The sequence below is a fragment of the Scyliorhinus torazame genome, chromosome 20 (assembly GCF_047496885.1).
Source record: "Scyliorhinus torazame isolate Kashiwa2021f chromosome 20, sScyTor2.1, whole genome shotgun sequence".
NCBI classification, from domain to species: Eukaryota; Metazoa; Chordata; class Chondrichthyes; order Carcharhiniformes; family Scyliorhinidae; genus Scyliorhinus; species Scyliorhinus torazame.
The window spans coordinates 5,814,640-5,837,168 of record NC_092726.1 but is presented as its reverse complement, the minus strand read 5'-3'; positions in this window follow the sequence as shown (position 1 = coordinate 5,837,168).

The following is a 22,529-nucleotide window of genomic DNA, read 5'->3' as shown; positions in this document are numbered from 1 at the left end:
CTCAAAATGGCTGTTGCATTCGCCTGCATAAAAATCTTTCTGGCACTACAAAGCCTGTCATTCTCCATGAATGATCTCTCTGCTCAAGGCAAGGAAAGGCGCTCTACAAATGCATCATGACCAATATTCCTCCATCTCGTAGATATTCAACTCATTGCCGGTTGTGGCACCTTTACTGTGCACAAACCAGCAGTTTCCAGCAATGTTACTATTCCTGGAGAATTATTATTGAGCTGAAGCACTTTGATGTGTCTCTTTGAGCGGTGACAATGTGTTAAATGAAAGCAAGTCTCTTTTGATTTTAATCGTGTTGTCAGATTGGCCAACCAAAACTCAGATCTAGATTTTGAAAACATTTGCATCCTTGTTTACAAATCTCCCCATGGCCTGGTTTTCTCTCTCTCCCTGACTCAGCTTACAGTCCTCCAAGATATCTGTGCTCCTCCCAATTCTGGGCTGTTGCAAACTGCAAATCTTCATGGCTCCAGCATTAGCGGCCCTGTCTTCAGCTGCCTGATTTTAAAGTTCTGGAACTTCCCCCTCTGAACATTTACACCTTTTCCTCCACCTTTTAAATCTGACTTTCCTTTGGTCATCTGTCTCAAAGTTCCTTCTGTGGCTTGGAGTGAAATATTGTTCGATACAAGTCACCGTGAAACGCCAGGACATTTCACCACATTAGCAGCACTGAATAAATCCAACTTTCTGCCGTTCCAGTCATTTTTAATAATTTCAATTAATTCCGCTTCGATATTGTCCTTCACCCAAGAGGTGGCAACAGCTCTTTGGCTGCTGTCAAAGGCAGTCTGGTTTGGTTGAGAGGATGCGTCCTTTAATATAAATATAATGCTGAAGCTGGAATCTGAAACACAAAATACTGGACAATCTGAGCAGGTCTGACAGCGTCTGGGCAGAGATCAGAGCTAACGTTTCGGGTCTGGATGACTCTTCGTCAGAACTGGAAAGAGGATGAAATTCATCCTGTTGTGATTGGGGGCTTGGTGGAGCAGGGGAAATGGACAGAGGGCCAGCAATAGGTGGAGGCTGGGGAGAGATTGACAGATGTCGTGGAGAAACAGTCAAAGGGAGTGTAAATGGTGGTGTCCGTGGCTGGCGGTGGCACATTAACAGATCAGAATGAGTTAACGGCAAAAACAAAGGGAAGCGATGGCCTGGGCGGGGTGGGGAAGGGAAAAACAAAATGGAAAACAGGGTGAAAAGGGGGATGGAAAAGTTAATCAATGGAAGAAATTAAAATAAATTGATAGAAATAAAAATGGGGTGAAGGTGAGAGTTTACAGTGTAAAGTTGTTGAACTCAAAAATGGAAGGCTGTAATGTGCCGAATCAAGGTGAGGGGTGGGGTTCTCCATTTAAGTGTTGACGCCAGGAATTAATTTTGAGTGTTCGCCGGTCCTGATGGGGACGTCAGTCCCGGAGCCATTCAGGACAGGCTAATGGGCCGACATTCACGCCACATGGAACTAGTGCAATTCCAACTGATGCCGGCGACAGATTCACTGGGGTCTGGATTGACACTGGACAGCCTGACAGGCCGGAGCTGCGTGTAAAAACTTTGCTCCCCACAAATTGTCACCCCAGCCCAGAGGATGGCACCTCACAGAGCAGCAGCACACTCCGCGGACATTGCTGGACCCTGTGGAGAAGAGGCAGAACACCCTGTTCCCCGGGATGGTAAGGAGGTGGCACAGGCGGTGAGCACCGTGGGCCGGCCAGCAATGCCACAAGAAGCTCCTTAGGGCAGCCCAGATGAGTCACCACCTCTGTGCTGCTGCCCCCTGCACCCCCCCCCCCCTCACCCCTCCCTCGTGGCCCCCAGCAGTCGGATGGGTAGGCAATGCTGCGTGAGGATGGGCAACCCCCCTAGGCCAGCCAGGGTGTGTCACCACCTCTGGGCCCCTGGCACCACCTTTTTTTTTGCAAAAAAAAGCAAATTACTGCGGATGCTGGAATCTGAAATCAAAAAGAAAATGCAGGAAAATCTCAGCAGGACTGGCAGCATCTGTAAGGAGAGAAAAGAGCTGACGTTTCGAGTCCAGCTCTGACAAAGGGTCACCAGGACTCCGAACGTTAACTCTTGTCTCTCCTGCCAGACCTGCTGAGGTTTTCCAGCATTTTCTTTTTGATCTCACCGTGTGTCTTGTCTTTTGTCTTGCACGATCATCTGCCGAAGAGGCCGGACTGTCCAGTGTCCCTCTTCCCCAGTGTCTGCGGTGGAAGCCTTGGGTGTGAGGGTCACAGCCATCGGTCAGGTTGTCCAAGGCCTGGGGCACAGTGTGTGGGCGGTGGCTGAGACACAGGATAGGGCTGCCATGTACCAGGGCCAAATGGACATTGCCACAACGGGCCATGGCTCCGAGTCCCTGATCGAGATGAGAGCGGGCCTCCAGGACTGGCAGATGACGGTAGAACCCCTGGAACTCATTCTGGCCACACCCCTGTCCCAAGGGGTAGCCTGGAAGCCATCGCGCACCCCGAGGGAGGAGGAGGAGATGGGGCCCATCCCACAGGGGAGGTGCAGGAACACCGCAGCACCTCAGAATCTGTCCCATCTGACACTGGCACATCTCAAACGATCGTCACACTCCCCTCTGATATCTGCTCTCACTGTCAAGGAAGGCTCTACAAAGATTATCCTGGGAACATGCTGACTGTCGGGCCAAACATTTTGTCCGGTTGTCTCAAAGACAAGATGAAGCATAACAAAGTCCTCTTTTGCGATTTTCTGAATTTCCTTGTTCTCAGCAAAATGCTTTCTTCAGGGCTTGGCTGTATGGGCAGTCATGGGTAACCATTAACGATTGATTGCTCTTCCTTGATTAGTACTGTCCTTCTCGTAGGTCTGAACCCTATTAATTTCCCACGGGCAGAATTGGGTGGCACTACATCACCTGTGACACTCGAAGGTCGGCCAGGCTCATCGAGGCCTGGTTGCTCCTCCCTCCCGGCCCATTTACAGCCGGCTCCCCAGCCTCACAGGCAGGCTCCTGCTCCCCTGGGGCTGGCTCCTGTTTTCCAGGGTCCTCCAGCACCTGTGCGTGCAGCCTCAATGCATCCGCAGGAGCTGCTGAGGCCCCACAGAAGGCGACTATTCCTGGCTGAACACCAAAGTCCATTCCCTGCAGGGTGAAAAGGTATATTAGCATGGTGACTACTCCGGTGCCCATCCAGGGCCAACAGGGTATACGGTGGCCTTGGGTTGCACTGCAGCTCCAGCCCCCGCATGTCCCCACTTCCCAGTCCCAGCCCCCACCCCTTGGCCATTCCCCCCGACACCTTGCCTTACATACCGTACCCGGGCCCCATCGGTGCCTGGCACCGGAGATTCTTTAACCCCACCACCCTTAGCTGTTGGCAGGGGTACCAGTGGCTGGCACTACCCATGTCAGCGATACGCTCTGCATCCCCTGTCATGTGTCCTGGGCAGGATGGAGGGGAGCTAGGACGCAGTAGGGCAGGGCTTGGAGACAGCTGGTGGTCCTGTCGAGTGGGCGAGCTGATAGTGTCCCCGGTGAGGCCTCTGCCCTGAGAGGGGCAGTGTGCCAGGGAGGGTGCCAAAGGCCACGGTGCATGTGTCCGCTGTCCGGGGTGCGCTCTGCTCTTCTCCTGCTGCCCCTGCGTGGGGTTGTGCTTCTGATGAGTGACATGATGAGTGCCAGCACCTGGTGTGCCACTGGGTGAGCATGGCAAACTTGTCCCATTGATGGGTCAGCTGGGGATTGAGGGTTCCCGGTGGATGGCCTGGGGGGGGGCAGCCATACGACCGGTGATGCTCTGCACATTTACAGGACACAGTGGGCAGTCGGCGGGTGCATAGCCAGATCGCTGCCTTGCAGGCTGCGGCAATGCTGGTCCATGCCTGGCCACCCCGATCCCGGGAAGGGGCACTCCAAACTCACAGCCTGTCTCCGGGTCGGTCCCCGCGACTTCCCCTGGCCCAGGTAGACACCCCCAGCGAGCAGCACAACTGGCAGTCCACCATTGCGATTTTGGAAACTTTCCTTACCTCCTCTCTGTGTCCCTCAGCAGCCACGCCACCCACTCCCTGTTTCTGAATACCACAAGTGAACCGCGCTGGCAACACTTCCGCTTGGTTGGGGCAGAGCATCGCGGAAGCCTGGAGAATACTCGGCCAAACCTGGCAATGATCTGCTAACTCATACAAATGCCACCAGGACATGGCGGGCGGTTCAGCACTTGGCGCCAACGCCGATTCTCCGCCCGATTACAGTTCGCGATTCTGGCGTCGCGAAGTATAGAATCCAGACCAAGGTGTTTGGTGGTTGCATTGGACTTCACTGTGACATTGCAGCAGGCCAAGGATGGACATGTGGACATGTGAGCAGAACGGTGAGCTGAAATGGCAAGTGACAGAAACGTCTGGGTCCTGCTTACAGACTGAACGAAGGTCTTCTGCAAAGCGGTCACCCAGTCTGTCTTTAGACTCCTGAGTGTAAAGTAGACCACATTGGGAGCAGCGAATGCAATCGCCCAGATTGAAGGAGGTGCAAGTTAGGTGCTGCTTCACCTGCGTTTAGACCTTCGGACGATGAGCATGCAGGAGGTAAAGGGGCAGGTGTGGCACTTTCTGCAATTGCATGGGATGGTGCCGCGGAAAGGGGGTGAGGTGTTGGGGAATATGGAGGGGTGGACCGGAGGGAACGGTCCCTGTGGAATGTTGGCAGGGGAGGGTGAGGGGAAGATGTGTTTGGTTGTGGCATCATGCTGGAGGATAGTTCTTTGAATGCGGAGGCTGGGTGGGGTGAAGAGTGAGGACAAAGGGCACCCTATCCTGGTTCTGGAAGGGAGGGGAAGGGGTGAGGGTAGAGGTGCGGGTGGTGGGTCAGACACGGTTGAGAGCACTGTCAACCACAGTAGATGGCTGTGGTGGCTCGCGACACGCACACTGGAAGCTTCCTGTGACTGACAAAGAGGTTTATTGGTGAAAGGTAAACGTAGTTGAATAACAGGCACCAAACACTTTGCAGCAGGTCTTAACACCTGGGCGCCAGGGTCCACACTGCCCGGGGCCCTGCTCCCCGAGCCCCGCGCAAACTCCTTATTGGCCGGGGTTCGGGCACTCCCTTGCGATTGGCCCCGAGTCGGTCATGTGCTCAGTGGAACCCGCCCTCTCAAAGGGGTCGCGGTGCCACAGTCAGGAAACCACGACTAAGGAAGGCATTTCAGCAGCACCGTTTTGGAAAGTGGCATCATTGGAACAGATGTGACTGAGGCGAAAGAACTGGGAGGACGGGATGGAGCCCCTCACAGGATGTGGGGTGAGAAGAGGTGTGGTTGAGGGTGCATTCTTTACCGGCCTGCCTCAGCTCAAAACCAGTGAAACCAGCTGCTGGAGGAGCAGAGGGGAGCAAACAGAATTGAAGGCAGCAAGCAACATTGGCATTTAATTTCTCCTCTGGCAAATAAGCTGTGATGAATGATATCTGGAGACATATGTACCTTTAATGCGTAGGCCCCTTTAAGACCGGGTTTGGAACCCTGGGGGACTCCGCCTCCGGCTCCGCCCCCAGGAAGCTGTATATAAGGTTACGTTCAGTAGGCAGCGTGCAGCGAGCACACTCCTCGGCAGCTGTCTGGTTTTCTGGTTATTAAAGCCTTTGTATTATCAAACTCCTCTCCGGAGTCGTAATTGAGGGTATCTCATAAGCTGATGCTGCACTGCTGCTCCTTAACATTTCATTAAGTCACACCATGTTTCCAAGTCCTGAACTGCTATGAAGATGCAACTCGAGTGAAATATTTTACATCAATTAATATCAACTCATTAGTTTGGATGATTAATTGCTTCTTCCTCCATTTCAATTTGAATTAACCCAATTTCACAAAAGGTAACGGAACATTAAAGGAGATCTAAGAACATCAATGTTTACCTGTGGGAATCTTGTACACTTCAGATTCAATGAGCAGAGGCTGTCGCAGTTAACAGCTTGAGTCTCCAGCAGGGGAGCATCTGACTCTTCATTGTTCCTTCACGGTGCCTTTCTGTTCAGTAGCCCAGATATTTAGGGGCATTTGTTTTACGGGATGCTGAGGAGGCTGGCCCATCAGTCCCTGAACTTGATTTATAGGTCTGAGGATCCCTGATATTGGACCTTTAATTTCATGCACTTCACTTCCTTAGGGAATGATTGAGAAAACCCCCCAGCAAGGAGTGAAACATGTCAGGCTACAGGGCTGGGAGATAAGGAATGGAGTTTGCACGTCCAGTCAGGGAACATTGTGAACTAATTAATTAATAATCTTTATTGTCACAAGTAGGCTTACATTAACACTGCAATGAAGTTACTGTGAAAAGCCCCTAGTTGCCACATTCCGGCTCCTGTTCGGGTACACTGAGGGCGAATTCAAAATGTCCAATTCACCAAACAGCACGTCCTTCGGGACTTGTGGGAGGAAACCGGAGCACCCGGAGGAAACCCACGCAGACACGGGGAGAAGGTGCAGACTCCGCACAGACAGTGACCCAAGCCGGGAATCGAACCCGGGACCCCGGGATAATCGCTGCCATGACTCGGGGAGGGGTGGTGCAGGAGAGGGTGATCACAGGAGCAGCCAGGAGGGAGGTTGGACACCTCTGCATTCTGCTCTTTTATTTAGGTTGGTTGGTTTGTGATCCCTGGGTCTTGATTTCTCTGTGTGCGGCCCAGAATACGCCAGCTGCTCAGGGCTAGCACAACCTTGGTGAGGAGAACTGCAAGGGTGGACAAGTATTCCTATTTCCCCATTTTGCATTTTTTTCCTTCTGGGCAGACATGGGGCTGGAGCGCTGAAGGCAGGGTCTGCATCCGCAAGTCAGCGGCTTTCGTATTTCCGGTCCCATCTTCGGAACTCACCCGACAATATGTCCATTGGGGTTAATCAAGGTAAAGTGGGTGGGTGGGGGGGGGGGGGGGGGGGGTGGGAGGGGGGGGGTGCGGTGTTGGTTTCAGGCCTTCATCCTGTCCAATGAGTGCTGGAGGATGGAACATCCGGCCTCTTAAGGTCATAGGTTGTGACTCAGGACAAGGTCATGGCCAAACTTTCTAGCTCCCTCTGGCACAGGACAGTATCAGTGGACACAGAAGGTGAAGGATTGAGTGAGTGGATTGGAGCTGTCTGCAGGCTGTGAAGGTGAGTGCAGTGGTGAGCAGCAGGTTGTGTGATGCCACTGATGTTTCCACAGGCTGCCTGGAATGAGCCTGTTGTGAAGAGGTTGAGCGTGGCAATAACCTCCATCAAGTGCCCCCGTACGCAGTTGGCAATCTCTCCCCTGCGAGCCTGTCTCAGAGTGATGTGACCATGGCTCTTGACAGTTCTCCATAACCTGAGTCATCTCCTGCATTGTGTCTCTGACCATTGCAGACAGCTCAGTCTCTGCCTCCAGGCTACAGGGGCTCCATGAGACCTTTCATGCCTCCGCTGAGGCTCTCTGACTGGCTCCAGACCCGAATGTTCTGTCGCTTCTCTGTCCCCTTCACGCACCACCAGTGCACCCCGCACCTTCTGCTCTGCCCTGCGTCCTCTCACCCTCACCCTCATCAGAGGTTGTGACTCACGCTGAGACCACAATGCCCATTTGTCGCAGATAGTTTTGGACCTTGTCAGATGCGTAGGAACAAAGGGCGAGATTCTCCGACCCCCGCCGGGCCGGAGAATCGCCGGGGGGGGGGGGGGGAGCGTGAATCCCGCCCCCCGCCGGCTGCCGAATTCCCCGTTGCAGGGGTTTGGGGGGGGGGGGCGGGAATCGCGGGGGGATCTGGCCCCGGGTGGTGCCCCCACGGTGGCCTGGCCCACCGATCCGCGGGCGGGCCTGTGCCATGGGTGTCATAATATACCCCAGTATATCATGGTGCAGACACACGCTGATGGACACACAGTGGGACCATTCAACGTACACAACACCGCAGCCAATCACCAGTGAGAGCACACGCACTATAAAGACAGGGGACATCAGCGTTCCCGCTCATTCGAGTAGCAGCTCGCTAGGAGCACAGAGCTTACAGCCTGCAACACAGACATTCACCATGTGCTGAGTGCATCGACTGGTTAGGACAAGGCAAAGGTCTTTAGTTAAAGCTGGTATCGTATTTACCCACAGTTCAAGTATGTTTAAATCGTTAACCTTTTAATAAAATAATGTTGCACTACTTCAAATGTTGGTGACCTGTATGTGATCCAGAACACCCAACACATCAGTGGGGGCACTCTTTCCCTCCGCACCGGCTGCTGTGGACCTCCGCCATGGCCGGTGCGGAGACAAATCCCCTTGAGCATGTGCTGGGATGACGCCAGCTCACGCTGGCGCTCCCACGCATGTGCCAACTTGCGCCGCCCAGCGGAGGCCCTTTGACGCCGGCTGGCACGGCGCCAACCCCGCCGCCGCCAGCCTAGCCCCTGAAGGTGCGGAGGATTCCGCGCCTTCCGAGTGGTGCAACGCCGGAGTGGCTGACGCCACTCCTCGCCGCCGGGACCGCCCATCCCGCCGGGTAGGGGAGAATCCCGCCCAAAATCTCTCACTCAGCAGAGTGTCCCGCAGTCAAGAAAAGGCATTTACCTGAAATGATTTTAGGATGCTTAGTCTGTTTATTGAAATGTGCCCTACCTGCTATCACCATGTACTAAGTGCTAAGCTGAGATTCTGTGCTCAGCTACATGTTTTAAACTCATCCCAACAAGCTCACCATGAAACAGTGGGGGCGAAATTCTCCATTATCGGCGGAAAGTCCGCCGATCGGCGCAAAAAACGGCGCAAATCCCACTTGCGTCACGTCATAAAAATAGGCCGATAGTCTGCGGCCCGAAATGGGCTAGCAGCGACGTAACGGGATCCGCGCTTGCGCAGTGGTTCACGCCGTGCAGCGTCATACGCGCTGCACGGCGTGACGGCTCATAAGGCCGCGCAGCTCCCCCCACCCGACCGGAACAGCCGACCGCAACACCCGACTTGATGGCTGGCCGTCGCTCAGCCCCGAGGTTCGAGTCACGCGATGTGGAGGCGCTCCTGGACGCGGTGGAGCAGAGGAGGGACGCCCTGTATCCCGGGCACGGCCGCAGAGTTGCCCCACGCCACAGCCGGCGTCTGTGGAGGGAAGTGGCAGAGGCCGTCACCCGCTGTGGCCCTGACACCACGGACAGGCACCCAGTGCCACAAGAAGGTGAACGACCTCGTCAGAGCAGGCAGGGTGAGCCTCCCCATATCCCCCCTCCCCATATCCCCCCTCCCCCATATCCCCCCTCCCCCATATCCCCCCCCATATCCCCCCTCCCCCCTCCCCCATATCCCCCTCCCCCATATCCCCCCTCCCCATATCCCCCCTCCCCCATATCCCCCCTCCCCCATATCCCCCCTCCCCCCATATCCCCCCTCCCCCATATCCCCCCTCCCCCATATCACCCTCCCCCATATCCCCCCTCCCCCATATCCCCCCTCCCCCATATCCCCCCTCCCCCATATCCCCCTCCCCCATATCCCCCCCATATCCCCCTCCCCCAAATCCCCCCTCCCCCATATCCCCCCTCCCCCATATCCCCCCTCCCCCATATCCCCCCTCCCCCATATCCCCAAGTGAATCCAGCCCTAACCTTAACCTCTGCAATGCACGCGCAACCGATGGCGTGCATTCATATACCTGCCTAACACTGTTGCCTTTTACCCCTGCCACCACCCCCCGCCCCCCCCACAGGAGAAGCGCGCACACAACAATAGGGAGCATGTGAGGACTGGAGGAGGGCCCGCTGATGAGAGGCCACTGACCGTACACGAGGAAAGGGCCCTGGAACTGGCTGGCGGACCTGAGGACCGGGAGGTTGCTGATGCAGAGGTCGGGGGCCCACGAGCAAGTGAGCCACCAACAGCCCGTCCCCCATATCCCCCCTCCCCTATATCCCCCTCCCCTGTATCACCTGATCACTGCCTGATGTCTAACCATGCATGCTTTATTGTGTATCGCAGGACCAAACGTCCAGGCACCCAGCCCCGCAGATGCACACCGCCCGCAGAATGCCCCTCGGAGACCACAGGAGACGGAGAGACCCGCACCCTCCAGCATGCGACGCCCGCAGGATGCCCCTCGCACACCACGGGAGACGGAGAGACCCGGACCCTCCAGCATGCGACGCCCGCAGGATGCCCCTCGCACACCACGGGAGACGGAGAGACCCGGACCCTCCAGCATGCGACGCCCGCAGGATGCCCCTCGCACACCACGGGAGACGGAGAGACCCGGACCCTCCAGCATGCGACGCCCGCAGGATGCCCCTCGGAGACCACAGGAGACGGAGAGACCCGCACCCTCCAGCATGCGACGCCCGCAGGATGCCCCTCGCACACCACGGGAGACGGAGAGACCCGGACCCTCCAGCATGCGACGCCCGCAGGATGCCCCTCGGAGACCACAGGAGACGGAGAGACCCGCACCCTCCAGCATGCGACGCCCGCAGGATGCCCCTCGCACACCACGGGAGACGGAGAGACCTGGAGCAACAGGGAGACGACACCTCCGTCACGTGCGGGAGCGACCACCCAGCGATGAGGGGGGCAGCCACAGGCCCCCGTCACATCCGAGCCAGGACACCACTACCCAGGACACCACTATCCAGGACACCCCTACCCGGGAAACCACTACCCAGGACACCCCTACCCGGGACACCACTACCCAGGACACCCCTACCCGGGACAGCACTACCCAGGACATCCCTACCCGGGAAGACGAAATACCGGACAGTGACTCAGAGTGGATGGGTGGAGACGAACCCCCACCCCAAAGTGCCATGGAGTCAGAGTGGGACGAAGAGCACGACACAACGCCACTGCTGTCACCAACACCCTCCACCATCGCAGAAACACTCACCACGGTTAGGCACTTTAGTGATGAGGCGTCTGGTACACTCACTGGTGCGCACAACACAGCCGTCCCGGTACAGCAGGTGGAGGTAGGAGCAGCAGAGGGACCGGGCGGTCGGAGGGCAGCCCAGGCCAAGCGAACATCTGCCGCCCAGATGGATCCCGGGTTCCTGCAGTTACCACACCCACACATAGATCCGATGCAACCACCGACACGGAGACGAGCGAATAGGGTGATGGGTGGCTTGCGGCGGCTGCGGTCGCAGGTGGAGGAGTCCACCCGCGTCCAGGAGCTGGGAGTGGTCCCGGTCATGCGTGCCACCCAGGCTGACACCGCACGGGTGGCGTCCGCGGTGGAGGCAATGGGTGCGACGGTGTCAGACATGGGGAACGGTTTGCGAGGCCTGGGGCCTTCCGTGCAGGCAGCGTCTGTGGCCCAGGAAATGGCTGCCCTCTCACAGGAGGCCATGAGCCAGGGCCAGCGCCAGATGGCAGAGGCGCTCAACGCCATAGCCCAGTCTCAGCAGGCCATGGCCCAGTCTCAGCAGGCCATAGCCCAGTCTCTGCAGGCCATGGCCCAGTCTCTGCAGGCCATGGCCCAGTCTCAGCAGGCCATGGCCCAGTCTCAGCAGGCCATGGCCCAGTCTCAGCAGGCCATCGCTGAGGGCATCGGCGCCAGTGGCCATGTGCGAGCCGGCATCGCACTGTCACAGACAGGGTTTGACAACCCCCTGGGCTCCATGGCTGCAAACCTGCAGACCCCTGTCGATACCAGCACGGGCCTCCAGGACTGGCAGCGCCAGATGTCGGGGGCGCGTCGGATGGCCAGTCCGTTCGCATCCCCCACCCATGTCGAGGCCTGGGGGCCATCGGGCACCCCGAGGGAGGAGGAGGTGGTGTGGTCCGTCCCGGCTCCCTCTGCAGGGGAGGTCCCGGTACACCGCGACACCTCGGACTCCCCCCCTTCCGTCCCAGGTGCATCGGGTGGGCAACGGGCAGGACAGGCTGGCAGCTCGCCATCCCAGTCGCCCGGGCTGCAGCCTGGCCCATCTAGGCCATGACGCCCCAGGAAACGGCCGCCAAAGGGATCCAGTGTCAGAGGGCAGGAATCACAGGAGCCCACCTCCAGTTCTGCTGTACCGTCTGGGGAACCACGTAGACGTAGTCAAAGGGCCCGTAAGGCCAAACAATTAGACACTGAGTAAGTTGGCACGGGTGCAGGGCACAGATGAGTTTTAGGGGCTAGGGCACGTGCATGAACTCCTTTGGTTATTAAAGTCAATGTTACACCTACCGAAGCTGCCTTTGTGCTCTGTCCAAAGTGTGCGGGGGTGTCATGTACGTTGAGCGCAAGTGTGTGTGTGAGAGGTGGTCTTACCTCAGCCCCAGGTGAGTCTGCCCCCTTCCCCCTGGGCCGCCATCAACATCCCCCGGGCAGAGGACGGGACCGTGCGCTGCAGTGTCACAGCCGCATGCAGGGATGGTCCGGGTGGATGGTGGTACTGTGGCCATGGGTCAGACATAGTCCAACGATGTAGAGCCAGGAGCTCATCGGAGGCGGGTTGTCATCATCCTCCATGGCCTGCGATAGACACGCGTCCACCCGCAACTGGGTGAGCCCGGCCCGTTGTGCCGCCGGTGGATCGGCAATTGGGGGGTGGTGGTGTGCATGCGGGTGGGGTGTGTGGGGTTGGGGAGGGGGGTGAGGGTGCTGGGTGGGTGGATGGGTGGGGGGTGTGGGTGGTCGGCTGTTGCCATGGTGTGCGGTCTGTGGCCATACTACCCGATTCCCACGCCCATCTAGTCAGTGAAGCGGGCGTCTATCAGTCTGTCCCGTGCCCGCTGGGCCAGCCGGTAATGGTGGACCGCCACCCGCCTGTGTCTACCCCGTCTGCCCTGACCATTGCCCCCATCCCCCTCATCTGGGGAGGACTGCGCCTCTTCCTGCTGCTCCTCCACTCCGCCCTCCTCTGCCTTCGGCACATCGCCCCTCTGCTGGGCTATGTTGTGCAGGACGCAGCACACCACAATGATGCGGCCGACCCTATCTGACCGATACTGGAGGGCGCCCCCAGAGAGGTCCAGGCACCTGAAACGCATCTTCAGCACGCCAAAGCACCTCTCGATCACTCCCCTTGTCGCTACATGGGCATCATTGTAGCGGTTCTCCGCCTCATTGCGTGGCCTCCGTATAGGCGTCATCAGCCACGATCGCAATGGGTAGCCCCTGTCGCCCAGCAACCAGCCCCTCAGCCGGGGATGGCGTCCCTCGTACATGCCGGGGATGGATGACCGCGACAACACGAATGAGTTGTGTACACTGCCTGGGTGACGGGCGCAGACGTGCAGGATCATCATGCGGTGGTCGCAGACCACCTGTACGTTCATCGAATAGGTCCCCTTCCTATTAGTGAACACAGCCCTGTTCTCTGCAGGTGGCCGCACGGCGACGTGCATCCCATCGATCGCGCCCTGGACAATGGGGAACCCGGCAACGGCAGAGAAGCCCACGGCCCGGGCATCTTGGCTGGCCCGGTCCACGGGGAAGCGGATGTAGCGGTGCGCCATGGCATAAAGGGCATCTGTCACTGCCCGGATGCACCGATGCACCGATGTCTGCGATATGCCGGACAGGTCCCCACTCGGTGCCTGGAATGACCCCGTTGCATAAACGTTCAGGGCCACCGTAACCTTGACGGACACGGGGAGAGGGTGTCCCCCGCCAGTGCCACGCGGTGACAGGTGTGCCAGCAGGTGGCAGATGTGTGCCACGGTTTCCCGGCTCATCCGGAGTCTCCTCCTGCATTCCCGGTCCGTGAGGTCCTGGTATGACTGCCGGGGCCGGTACACACGGGGCGCCCTCGGGTGCCTCCGTTGCCGTGGGGCCGCAACGTCCTCCTCCCCCTCCTCGTCCTGTCGGTCAGGTGTCCCTCCAGCCTAGGCGGCTGCTGCCTGCCCCTCTGCAGCAGCCTGCGCCGCCTCTCTGGCACGCTCCTCCTCCTCCTCATCCAGGGCAACATAGACATGAGCGGCTGCCACCACGGCGGCCAACATCGCTGGATGGTCTGAAAACATGACGGCCTGGTGGGGGGGGAGGGGAACGACGACATGTCATCATTGCCCAAATCCCCTCCTCCCCCCAGCCAGGTGGCATGGACCGCATGGGTCCAACTGTTGGAGGCTGGCACCTGGCCAGGTGGACCAACTCATTTGCCCTCCTATCACCCACCCCGGCACGGACCCCACCCCCAACCTCCACCCCAGCACGGACCCCACCCCCAACCTCCACCCCAGCACGGACCCCCCCCAACCTTCACCCCAGCACGGACCCCCCCCCCAAACCTCCACCCGGCACGGACCCCCTCCCCAACCCCCAACCTCCACCCCAGCACGGACCCCCCCCCAACCTCCACCCCAGCACGGACCCCCCCCAATCTCCACCCCGGCACGGAACCCCCCCCAACCCCCAACCTCCACCCCAGCACGGACCTCCCCCCAACCTCCACCCCAGCTCAGACCCCCCCCAACCTCCACCCCGGCACGGACCCCCTCCCAATCCCCAACCTCCACCCCAGCACGGACCCCCCCCAACCTCCACCCCAGCAGGGACCCCCCCAATCTCCACCCCGGCACGGACCCCCCCCAACCCCCAACCTCCACCCCAGCATGGACCCCCCCCCCAACCTCCACCCCAGCACGGACCCTCCCCCCCAACGTCCACCCCAGCACGGACCCCCCCCCAACCTCCACCCCAGCACGGACCCCCCCCCCAACCACCACCCCGGCACGGACCCCCTCCCCAACCCCCAACCTCCACCCCAGCACGGACCCCCTCCCCAACCCCCAACCTCCACCCCAGCATGGACCCCCCCCAACCTCCACCCCAGCACGGACCCCCCCCAACCTCCACCCCGGCACGGAGCCCCTCCCCAACCCCCAACCTCCACCCCAGCACGGACCCCCTCCCCAACCCCCAACCTCCTCCCCAGCACGGACCCCCCCCCAACCTCCACCCCAGCACGGACCCCCCCCCCAATCTCCACCCCGGCACGGACCCCCCCCCACCCCCAACCTCCACCCCAGCATGGACCCCCCCCCCCAACCTCCACCCCAGCACGGACCCCCCCCCCAACCTCCACCCCAGCATGGACCCCCCCCCACCTCCACCCCAGCACGGACCCCCCCCCCCAACCACCACCCCGGCACGGACCCCCTCCCCAACCCCCAACCTCCACCCCAGCACGGACCCCCTCCCCAACCCCCAACCTCCACCCCAGCACGGACCCCCCCCAACCTCCACCCCAGCACGGACCCCCCCCCAACCTCCACCCCGGCACGGACCCCCTCCCCAACCCCCAACCTCCACCCCAGCACGGACCCCCTCCCCAACCCCCAACCTCCACCCCAGCACGGACCCCCCCCAACCTCCACCCCAGCACGGACCCCCCCCCCCAACCTCCACCCCGGCACGGACCCCCTCCCCAACCCCCAACCTCCACCCCAGCACGGACCCCCCCCCCAACCTCCACCCCGGCACGGACCCCCTCCCCAACCCCCAACCTCCACCCCGGCACGGACCACCCCCCAACCCCCAACCTCCACCCCAGCACGGACCCCCCCCCCAACCTCCACCCCAGCACGGACCCCCCCAACCCCCAACCTCCACCCCAGCACGGACCCCCCCAACCTCCACCCCAGCACGGACCCCCCCCCCCAACCTCCACCCCAGCACGGACCCCCCCCCAACCTCCACCCCAGCACGGACCCCCCCCCCAACCTCCACCCCGGCACGGACCCCCTCCCCAACCCCCAACCTCCACCCCAGCACGGACCCCCTACCCAACCCCCAACCTCCACCCCAGCACGGACCCCCCCCAACCTCCACCCCAGCACGGACCCCCCCCCCAACCTCCACCCCGGCACGGACCCCCCCCCAACCCCCAACCTCCACCCCAGCACGGACCCCCCCCAACCTCCACCCCAGCACGGACCCCCCCCCCAACCTCCACCCCAGCACGGACCCCCTCCCGGCACTCCCCGGAGCCTAGCCTACTCTAACCACCACCCCCCCCCGCCGCACACACACACACACACAAGCCGAGACACACCTCTCCTCACGCAATCAGTCTGCGGCAACGCCATTTCCTGCCCAGAGCCAACCCCCCAGGCCGTCACTCACCTCCTCGCTGGTCGGCGTGAGCCTGGAGCACCGGGTCACGCCGATGAAAAGGAGGTTTAATTCACGTCGACGTGAACGGTCATCACGTCGACGGGACTTCGGCCCATCCGGAAGGGAGAATATCGGCAGGCCGAAAATCGGCTGCCTTGCGCAGACCCGTGACATTCTCCGCGGCAGCGGCGCCATTGACGCCCCGCCGACTTTTCTCCCTTCGGAGACTTCGGCGGGGGCGGGATTCACGGCGGCCAACGGCCATTCTCCGACCCGGCGGGGGGTCGGAGAATGACGCCCTGGGTTCCCAACATGGCGTGATTCTGACTCTCATGGTGAATTATTGCCTTCAGAGTATTTAACAGCAGTCAATTGGGCAGTTAATTGAGATTACTATATATATATATATATACAGCATGGGTGGAGTTCTGATTTTTAAGCCTGCCTGCATACCATAACATTCAAAACTGGTGTGATGACGTTAGAAATGCCACCCAATGGGACATCTCCAGATGTGGAAATTGCTCCCATTTTGGAAGCATATTATCCAGCCCCTAGTTTGCATATGCAAAGTCTTCGAGATCTGCTTCAGGCCAGAGTAACGATGGCAACAACAACAGTATTCATTCTTGTAGCGCCTTTAGCAGAGTAAAATATATCAAGAGATTGCACAAGAGCATTATCAATCAGAAATTGACACCGAACCATATGATGAGATCATAGTATAGTTGATCAAAAGCTTGATCAAAGAGGTAGGTTTTAAGAAGTGTCTTAAAGGAGTAGAGAGGCAAAAGAGTTTAGGGAGGGAATTCCAGAGCTCCGGGCCCGGGAAGTTGAAGGCACAGCTGGTGCAAGCGTTAAAACTGGGAATGCTGAAGAGACCTGAATTGGAGGAGCCACAGAAATATGGAAGCAATTCCGGAAAGAGAGAGGGGCGAAGCCATGGAGGAATTTGAAGACAAGGATGAGCACCTTAAATATGAAGCTTTACCAGACTGAGAGTCACACTGGGCCAGCGTGCACAGGGTTGATGGGTGAATGGCACTTGGTGCAAGTTGGGACACAGAGATCTGGAGATATTCAGGTTCATGGAAGGTGTGCGAGGCTGGCGAGGAGCTCACTTTGGAACAGTCGAATGTGGGGGAACAAAGGTGTGTGGATGGGGATAAAGGATTCCTCTTGATTGTCCTTACGCAAACTGACAAAGAGCACAGTTCTGGGGAGTCGAGGGGAAGTGGAATAAGGTGAGTTACTCTTGCAGAGAAGCAACATGACCTTGTGAGACCAAAGGTCTCCCTCTGTGCTGTAAGCATACGTTGGATTGCAGTCAGTGCAGCTTTTGAAAAATGGGTACTGTCAGCTACCATACCTGGACCCATGTCTTATTCTATTTGGTGTATTCCCCCCGCTCCCACATCACCCTGAGAGAGGACCAGGTGGTAACTCCTCAGAGCATGAAAGGGCCCTGAACTCATCTGCATTCCAATTTTATCCCACCTATGACCCTGTGAGGAAGCAGCTCACCTAACTTAGCGGTGACATGACCAAGATCAGCAACCCACTGTGTGGGCAACGACAGGGTACTGTCCCTCATTGTATTAATCATGTCACAACACAGTCGTATGACTCACTGCATGACTTTACTAAAAGAGAAAGTGTGATTACCAACAGACGTATCTGGGGTGGAGGTGAATCAGTTGTCAGATGTTGGAAAAGCAGTACAAATGCAATTCAGCCAAAGTTGATATTGTTATGTGGGCTGTGAAAGGTAGAAGGGCCATGTGAGTTCTGTGTTCAGGCGAAGGGACAGTGCGCACATTCTGCAGAGTAACTTACAAAGTTTCTGCAGGCACCCACGAGTTCCAGGTCTCTCCTGCCCCAGCACCCACACAGGCAAGCGAGCACACCAATCTGCTTTGTGTTTGCAATTAATCTCTCAGTTTCCTGGAAAATGGCAGTCCACGTTGTTTCTGTTTCAGTGACACCCAATGCGCCTTCACTCAGGGGACGCCACAAGCTTTGAAAAAAAAAAAAAATCCTTGAGTCGATTGGCATAAAACTACAGAGCGGGCATTAAAATAAAGCACAGGTCCTGACATTTGTTTTTTATCATTCTGTTTTTTTTTAAACAAGAAAGATGACTGAGTTCTAAATGTGGAAATCTTTTACTGCTAATTATGTTCAAAGATCAAGGAAATACGTAACTTTTAAGAGGAAGTGGGCAGCTGAGCCATTGACCACAGACTGTAATGGAACAGTGCTGGTTGAAGAATGATTCTGGTTCTATTTCTGTCAGGTACAATTCTTATTGATTTCTAATAGATCCGACTGTAATGTTTCCTTTGATCAGAGATTGGCATTAAACATTTGCATTAATTTCCATTGCATGAAAGTCACTGTAAACACAACTCACAACCAATTTCCACTTCAATGGCCCTTCTCATTATAAGTTCTGCTAATGTTGCAGTAGTAGCATAAAAGTATTTTTGAAAGAAGAAATAATTTTATTTGCATGGTATCTTTCACGACCTCACAATGTCCTGAAGTATTTTGACTCAGTTAAGTACTTGATGAAGTGTAGTCATTGTTGTCAAGTCGGAGTATACCGAGTATTGTTGCATGAATGTACAGAAATGAACGCATAGGAGAAATATTCCAAAACGTTCTTCCATTGGGCGCATAGGCTCAGATTTGGCATGATAAAGACAAAAGCTCCGACTGACAAATATCGCTTTGCCGAAATTGGACTCACGACGTGCAGTTCACGATTGGTGGGATTGCAAAATGCACCAGCAGGCGTGGGGCTGGGTTCTCCGATTTTGAGCCGATGTCCAGAGGAAGCGTCTGGTCTTACGACAAAAATGTTGTCGCCTCCCCCGCACCGATGCTCCACCCGGTGGAGGGATAGCAGCCGTGCCACGTAAAGCCCCCGACTTTACCAGCAGATACGGATGTAGAATGGCGGGGTCCTGTAGAACCCCGCCTGCGGCGAACGCGCATGGACCCGGCCTGCCGGATAGTGCCCCCCTGTAACCCCCTCGACACCCCCGGACCACCACCACCAGTCCCCCAGCCCCCACCGAAGCACCCCGCCAGTGCAATGGCTCCCTCGCCCCCTCCCCGCCTGACTGTGGTGGCGCTAGGCACAGTCCGCAGCTGCCACGGCAGGGTCACGGAAGTTGAGAGGCCACATGTCCCGCGCCGTTGGGAAATCGGCCCATCGGGGCCGGAGCATCGGGGAGGGCCTCAGGTGATGTCCTGAGGGGGCGGAGCATCTGGAAAACAGCGCCGCCCCCCCGATTCTGGCGTAAAACCGTGATTCTCCGGCCGATCGCCGAACGCGATTTCGGCATCGGCAATCGGAGAATCCTGTCTGTGGACTCTTCTGTTTTAGTGTGCGACCTGTGACGGTAAAATGGGGCACACAGTTCTCCCCTCCATCTGAGCACATTGTCCCGCTGTCTCAGTTAGGGCACCTCGCCGACATTTTTACCCATTTCCTCAGAGCAGGCCCCAAGGTGGCGAGCTTGAGTTGCGTGGCACAGCCCCCACCACAGGGCATCCCGGGCAAAGATTGCAATGAGGAGGGCTCAGACTGGCAGCGTCTGACAACCCCTTGATGCTTGATCAATAACTCCAGAAGCGAGATTGGAGACAATTGAAGGCTTTATTACACGAGATGTCTCCCCCAGCAGCGCAGGTACAGAAGGCAGCTGCTGGGGAGACAGGGGCTCTTATACTCCGCCTTACTGGGCGGAACCAGCAGGCAGGCTTCACCAATGAAAACAGTACCTTCTACACCAATGATCTTACAGCATTACAGGGTACCGTAATACCTCTAATACCGATGACCACACCCCTGTCACTTCAATTCCAAGGTTCCTCATCAGGAGTTGAAGGCTGGAACGCCATAGCTACCGGGAAGCCCAGCAGGAGAGGGCCACAGGATTATAACCTGCCAAAATTAAAGAATTCCTTTTGTAACAGATCACGGACAGAATGGTTATGTTCACAAACGTGAGAGTAATGTGTGGTAATAGGGTTGAGAGAATGACAGCGGGGGTAGTGTGGAGTAGCCAACAATCCTTTATTTTAAAATTCCTGGTTGTATAACATTCACTAGCTATTAACTTACCTGAAGTTGAGTGTAACATCTGATTTACCCAGAGTTTTAACTCCATTATTCAAATAGTCCTTTACATGTTTACACATCACACACTGAATATAACTGTGTTGTGGACACAAACCCTGGCAACACAGAAAAAGTGAAAGCTTTACCCCATATTTGTGTTTTCATTTTCTCAAAAAGCAGCAGTACAAAACTTGCAGAACAGGCCCCGACTGGTGTCCTTTGGCTCATGAAAGATGCTCCAGGATTAGAGCTGTGAGCTGGTCAAAGAGGGAGACATTTGGAGTGAGAAGGAAAGTTTGCACCAGCCCCCTGGAGGCGGTCTCGCCCTCACTCTGAACCTGTCTCCCTGCGATCTCTGACGACTGCGGTTGGGCTCATGGTGATGTGTGGAGCTGGGCTGCAACATTGGATGACTAAGGATCCTCTGCTCAGCTGTTGAGAAACTGAGGTTTTGAGACAATATCTTAGAGACAGTTGGAGGACATGCCAGGGTTCACTGTTGAGCATAAGTCAGTTCAATATAATAATCATCTTTATTATTGTCACAAGTAGGCTTACAATGGGACTGCAATGAAGTTACTGTGAAAAGCCCCTAGCCGCCACATTCCGGTGCCTGTTCGGGTACACAGAGGGAGAATTCAGAATGTCCAATTCACCTAACAGCACGTCTTTCGGGACTTGTGGGAGGAAACCGGAGCGCCCGGAGGAAACCCACGCAGACATGGGGAGGACGTGCAGACTCCGCACAGACAGTGACCCAAGCCACGAATCGAACCTGGGACCCTGGCGCTGTGAAGCCTTGGTGCTAACCACGGTGCTACCCTGCCGCCCAACTACATTCAGAATCTCCTCTCCCAGCCCAGCAACAGTTCAGGGCAAGAAAGCAAGTAGGCAATTTCAAGACCTATGCCTCTGTGCCTGGTGACAAACGCAGTCATCTCTGGGGCCTCGACATGGGCTCCAGATGATCTTTAAAAAATGGGCTGGTGCGACATTGTCAAACTGCATAGAAGTGGAGCTACCATTCTCAATTGTCGCAGATTACCAGCACCATCTCCTGTCTCCTTTGGCGGATGTAACCCGAGCAGCATGAGCACAGTGGTGATCCCCGCCACGTGCCTGCACGCCCCCACACCTTCCTACTGCCCCCACTGACCCCAGGTTTGTTCGGTTAACAGGAGTAGCAATCCCAGGACAAATCGCAAGCTCTCAGTACGAGAGCACCTTTCAGTCTAGCCTTGTCACAGCACCAATCGCCACAATTTGCAACCAATCGCGAGTAAAACGATAGCCCGGCGGGCTGTTTTAGGATTTGCATGAAGCCCTCCAAATAATGCAAGTCTGTTCAGCCTTGCTGCATTGTATGGTTACAAAAGAAACCACAAGGTTTGAGGAGTTAAATGGAATTCAGTCCGCAGCACCCATGGCTGTTTGTGTCAGCTAAAGACTTATCACAGTGCAGAGCCTGTGGCGGTTTTGACAAGTATCTGCACACTAGAGAAGTAGGAAAAACAAGAGTCAATGATGCAGGAAGTTGTGTGAAATCTCATTGATTGTTGTTTACCATGTGATTGTATCTATGACGTGGCGACCGAAGTGGTTGAAGTTTTTATTTTCCTCCATTACTATTTCTGTTCAACTTGTCACAGCCTCAGTTCCTTTTTCCATTCATGGTTTTAGAAACTATCCTACCACCAGATGTATGTGGCGAGTGAAGTGTGTCAAGTCACTGACTGTTATGTCAACTTTCGTTCTTCATTCATGGGTGGCACTTACCCCGTGATACTTTTCAAACTTGGTCACATACGTTTTGGGATGATGTGGCCTTGCAGAAGACATGATCATGGTCCCACACAAATTTGGGTGGCTCGATAATCATATGTTAATGATTTGTTAAGATATACAAGTGGAGTTTGTGTAAGCCGTGTTGGATGGGGTTCGTTACTGGGGGAGGGGGGGGGGGGGGAATGTTGGTTGTATTGTTTTGTTCTTGTTGAAATCTTATGTTTCAAAATTGCTAAAATTATAAATGCCTCAATAAAATATTTTCTAAAAAAAATATACAAGTGGACGGCATTGTTTAATTCAGTTCTTCAAGCACCGAAAACCAAGTCACACTCTGCGCAGAGGTTGCAGATGTTGCGGGAGGGGGGGGGGGGGGGCGGGGAGGAAGGAGGCGCGGGAGGGGGGGGGGGGGGGTTCGAGGAGGACTTTCTTGTGAACCTGCCCCTGGGACAGGCCAAGCTTCCCATATACAGGTCCAGGCAGTGACCATTCGAGGTGGCCTTCCAGCCTGACTGTCTGTCCCTCTTCCGCAGCCACGTTCACAGCCCAGTGCCCTTAGAGAGTGAGCACGCAGTGTCC